A 5962-nucleotide genomic window follows, 5' to 3' on the forward strand; every position below is an offset into this window, starting at 1 on the left:
TGCTCGCTTCAGTGCCTGGCTGCCGGCCGCCATCTTGGCTGACAGTTAATTTGCATATACTCACTGATTAGCCAATGAAAAGGGTAGCGGTCGTACGCTAATTACCATGTTTCTCTTTTATTAGTGTAGATAGTACTGGAAGTCCCAGACACAGTGATCAGACAAGAAGAAAAAATAAAAGGTATCCTCATTGGAAAGGAGGAAGTAAAACTGTCATTATTCACAGATGAAATGATATTGTACATAGAAAACCCTAAAGAATCCATCAAAAAAACAACAACAACGATTTAATTTAATAAATGAATTCGGCGAAGTAGCAGGATAAAAAATTAACACCCAGAAATCTATGGCATTTTTATGCACCAATAATGAACTCTCATAAAGAGAAACTAAAACAACAACCCCATTTACCATTACAACAACAAATAAGATAGCTTGGAATAAAATTAACCAAGGAGGTAAATGACCTATCCTTGGAAAACTATAGGTCATTGAAAAAAAAATAAAGGAAGATACAAACAAGTGGAAGCATATACCATGCTTATGGATTGGAAGAATTAACATAATTAAAATGTCTTTACTACCCAAAGCAATATATAGATTCAACACAATTCCCATAAAAATACCAATGGCATATTTCACAGACCTAGAACAAATATTCCAAAAATTTATACGGAACCAAAAAAGACCTCGAATAGCTGCAGCAATCTTGAGAAAGAAGAGCAAAGTTGGAGGGATCACAATACCAGATATCAAACTATATTACAAAGCCATTATAATCAAAACAGCCTGGTACTGGCATGAGAACAGGCATATAGATCAATGGAACAGAACAGAAATCCCAGAAATTAACCCACACCATTATGGTCAATTAATATTTGACAAAGAAGGCAAAACCATACAATGGAGTAAAGACAGTCTCAACAATAATTGGACAGGTACATGAAAAAAAAGAAGAAAGAAATTAGACCACCAACTTATACCACACACAAGAATAAACTCAAAATGAATAAAAGCCTTAAACATAAGTCGCAAAACCATAAAAATCCTAGAAGAAATCATAGGCGTTAAAATCTGAGACATCTCACATAGCAGAATTTTCACCTACACATTTCCCAGGGCAAGAGAAACAAAGGAAAAAATAAACAAATGGAACTACATCAAAATAAAAAGTTTCTTCACAGCAAAAGAAACCAGCATCAATATGAAAAGGAAACCCACTATATAGGAGAACATATTTGCCAATGATACATTTGATAAGGGGTTAATTTCCAAAATATATAAAGAACTCATACAACTCAACAAGAGGAAGACAAGTAATCCAATTTTGTAAAATGGGCAAAGGGCCCTAACTGGTTTGGCTCAGTGGATAGAGCATCACCCTGCAAACTGAAGGGTCCCAGGTTCGATTTCGGTCAAGGGCATGTACCTTGGTTGCAGGCACATCCCCAGTAGGGGGTGTGCAGGAGGCAGCTGATCAATGTTTCTCTCTCATCGATGTTTCTAACTCTCTATCCCTCTCCCTTCCTTTCTGTAAAAAATCAATAAAATATATTAAAAATAAAAAAATATAATGGGCAAAGGACCTGCATAGACACTTCTCCAAAGAGGGCATACAGATGGAGATGGCCAATAGGCACATGAAAAAATGCTCAAAGTCACTAATCATCAGAAAGATGCATGATGAGGATGTGGAGAAAAAGAAACCCTAATACACTGCTGGTGGGAATGCAGATTGGTGCAGCCTCTATAGAAAACAGTATGGAATTTACTCAGAAAATTAAAAATGGAGTTGTTATTTGACCCAGTGATCCCCACTTCTGGGCATATATCCTAAAAATCCAGAAATACAATCAGAAAGAATATATGTACCCCTATGTTCATAGCAGCATTATTTACAATAGCCAAGATCTGTAAAAAGCCCAGTTGCTCATCAGTAGATGAGTGGATAAAACAGCTGTAGTACATTTACATAATGGAATACTATGCAGCTGTAAAAAAGAAGGATCTCTTAACCTTTGTGACAGCATGGATGGACCTGGAGATTATTATGCTAAGTCAGAGAAAGACAAATATCACATGATCTCACTTATATATGGAATCAAATGAACAAAATAAACTGAGGAACAAAATAGGTCCAGAGGCGTGAATGCATGAAACAGACTGACAGATCTCAGAGGGAAGGGGAGTGGGAGGGATGGGAAGAGATTAACCAAAGAACATATATGTACATATGCATAACCCATGGGCACAGACAATAATTTGATGAAGGCCTGGGGGTCAGGGGCTAGGTGGGGGGAGCAAAGAGGGAGTATTGGGACATCTATAATACTGACAATAAAAATATATATATTAAAAATAAATAAATAAGTAAATGGAATAAAACTATAAAAAAAGAAAAGAGTAGAGATACCCAAATTTTGAGCTGAGGAAGAGCTTAGCAGGGTCTGAATAATTGCTTAAATGTCCTAAAAGTAGCTTTGTTGTTCAGGATCTACGTTCCTTCCACTGGGTTTCATGGAGGCACCAAAGGCAGCTTTCTTCAAAGTTGTTATATCTTCCACCCCCACCCCAGCACCACCACCCTGCCCAGAGTGCTGAGGCTCCTCTTGGCTGCTCAGCTGGTACACAGCATGGGGCCCACTGGGAAAAGTCTTAAGGCCATGTCCTGCTCTTTGGCCCATCCTGTGGTACCCTAGGGCAAGCCAGGGAGAGACACAGGACTGGCTTTTCTGACTTCTTTCTCCAGGGCATTGGGGGAGCCTTTTGGGGGGAATAGACCACAGAGCTAAGCCCCAATGGATGGGTTATTTTCCCTTAACAATAAGAAATGGCATTTGAGTGGTATTTTACTAGTATATTTTATAAAAGGGTTTAGCATATCACTCTGTTTCATCATCACAACTATTATAAAAGGTAGCTGGGCTGTGTCCTTAGCCCCATTTTAGAGAGAAGTAAACTGAAGCTCACAGAGGATAAGCTTATAGGCTTTAGAGTCTATCTCTCTTAATACTCCATGAAGCTGCTTAATAGGAAAAGGTGGGAGGGGCAGGAGGCCAGAAATCCAGGAAGGCTATGGTGGGTATTTCAGTCAGCATAAAAATGAGGACTGGGTAAGGAAGTGGTGAATCACAAGACTGGAAAGGCTGCTTGGGACCCATTTATTATGTGAACCCTGAGAAAGAAGACACCTGGTAAGAACTCCTGGTGGCTAACTGGGCTCAAATTTAAAAACAAATTACAAAAACAGAGCCAAGCAGCATTTCTACACAGAGGCCTCTCAGGCAAACTGCACTTCACAGAGAAGCCTATACTGAAACTGCTTGCCTCTGCACTGAACTGTCTACCTGCACTGTTTCTGCCTTCTGAGCCAACCCTTATAAGGATTTCCTGGAACCTATTTCAACCAATAGGACTATACTTTCACCATCCAATTGTAACTCTGCAGCTCCAACCTGAGTGGCTCTATTCTGACCCATCAGGACAATGCCTTTTGGACCAATCAAACTGGAAGGATTTGGAGTCCTCATCTGCATTAGGACAGACCAATCAGGAACCAGGGGTGGGGAATTCTGTCCATATAAGCCAGCTCCTCTCTAGTTTCAGGAGCATACTTTCCCTTTCCACCAAAGACTGAAGCCTGCCTTTCCCTGGCTGAGCTGAAACACAGAGTCTCAAGGAGCAGAGTGCAGCTGATTAGCAAAGGCCAGAGCAGACTGGCACAGAAGGCAACAGACCAAAGCACAGCAGAGCAGACCAGTGCAGCATAAAGCAGACTGGCAAGGAGCAGAGCAGAGCTTTTTAGCTGTTGAGGGGCCTGGCCCCAGGGCTGCCTCACAGCTGTGCTGTTTTTCACAGCCATGCTCTATCACCATTAAGTTGTTTTGCACTGAATAGTTTCCTTCTTTACCACACCCCACACTGGGGATTCTTGTTGGCAGTGAATTGGTGCCAACTACCATTGGTTGACAGTTGATAGCTTTAAATGCCAGACGAAGGGTCTACATATTTATCCCCTATTTTTATAAGACTAGGGATGGATGTTAACTAGACTTATAGTAGTGATCATTTTGCAATTTATACAAATATCAAATCATTACCCTGTACACTCGATACTAATATAATGTTATATGCCAATTATACCTCAATATAAAAAAGAATATGGTTATAATTAGTGCTTGGAAGGGAGGTGGGAACAAACCTAGTGATGTATGTAAAGAGCTGCCTTTGCTTTGCTTTTTGGCCTCCAACAAAACAAACAAGCAACATTACGGTGACTTCAGTTCTCCTTCAGCCATGAGAAGCCACATGGAGACACGTATCCAGGTTAAATAACAAAAGCCATTTCCTTCTGAGAAGCTTGCTTTTCAGCTCCCATGGAGGGGGTAGTGGGGACAGTGGGGTCAGGGAGCAGAAAGCAATGAAAGAGGGTAGGAAGGTAAAGGGGGGGCCAGAAAGGGAAGTCAGGCTCCAGGCCACATCCTGACAGCAAGCCAGGCCCAACCCAAAGCTCTCCAGAGATGCTCTGGATAGTTTCCCACTAGGACAAATTCAAATTCAATTAATCTGGTTTCCCCTCCAGCTCATTGTTGCTTCAGGCAAAAGGGAAAGCCCTGAAAGTCCTCGCATTCAGACCTTTAGCTAATCACCCAGGCAGCATCAACTGCAGCAAGCACAGCCCTGGGCAAGAAAGAGCAAACTCCCATGCAGGCTGTAGAAAGTGCATGTGAGTCAGGGAACCTGGTGGCAAGTTACTGAGCTTCCCTGAGCCTCGGTTTCTTTTTTTAAATTCTTTATTGTTGGAAGTATTACATATGTTCCCTTTTCCTCCCATTGACCTCTCCCACCCCACCCCTGTCCCCAGCACAGGCCTTCACACCCTATGGTCTGTGTCCATTGGTTATGCTCATATGCACACATACAAGTCCTTTGATGGATCTTTACCGCCCACCCCCCCTCCTGCTCTTCCTTCCATCTGAGGTTTGATGGTCTATTCGAGGCTTCTATGTCGCTGGATCTATTTTTGTTCATCAGTTTATGTTGTTCACTATATCCCACAAATGAGTGAGATCATGTGATACTTATCTTTCTCTGAATGGATGATTTGGCTTAGCATAATGCTCTCCAGGTCCATCCATGCTGTTGCAAATGGTAAGAGTTACTTCTTTTTTTTTTATGAACAAAAATAGATACAGAGGCAGAGCAACATTGAACAGATTGTCAAACTACAGTGGGAAGTCTGGGGAGGGTTGGGGCAGGGGTAAGAGATCAACCGAAGGACTTGTATGCATGCATATAAGCATAACCAATGGACACAAGACACTGTGGGATAGGGGAGGCCGGGGGAAGGTCAAGGGGAGAAAAAAGAAGGAGACATATGTAATACTCTTTGTAATACTTTAAGCAATAAAACAAAATTTAAAAAGAAGTTCCTTCTTTTTTAAAAAAAACAGCATAATATTCCATTGTGTAGATGTATCTTTGTTTTTCAATCCATTCATCCATCTGATAATGGGCACTTAGGCTGTTTCCCAATCTTTGCTATTGTACATTGTGCTGCTATGAACATAGGGGTGCATATGTCCTTTCTGATTAGTGTTTCTCATTGCTTGGGATATATTCCTAGAAGTGTCACTGGGAATCACTGGGTCAAATGGGAGTTCCATTTTTAGATTTTTGAGGAAACTCCATACTGTCTTCCACAGTGGCTGCACCAGTCTGAATGCCCACCAGCAGTGCACGAGGGTTCCTTTTTCTCCGCAGCCTCACCAGCACTTGTCATTTGTTGATTTGTTGATGATAGCCATACAGACAGGTGTGAGATGGTACCTCATTGTCGTTTTGATTTGCATCTCTCAGATGATTAGTGACTTTGAGCATGTTTTCATATGTCTCTGGGCCTTCTGTATGTCCTCTTTCGAAAAGTGTCTATTTAGATCCTTTGACCATTTTTTGATTGGAT

The sequence above is a fragment of the Myotis brandtii genome, unplaced genomic scaffold, assembly GCF_000412655.1.
Source record: "Myotis brandtii unplaced genomic scaffold, ASM41265v1 scaffold1871, whole genome shotgun sequence".
NCBI classification, from domain to species: domain Eukaryota; kingdom Metazoa; phylum Chordata; class Mammalia; order Chiroptera; family Vespertilionidae; genus Myotis; species Myotis brandtii.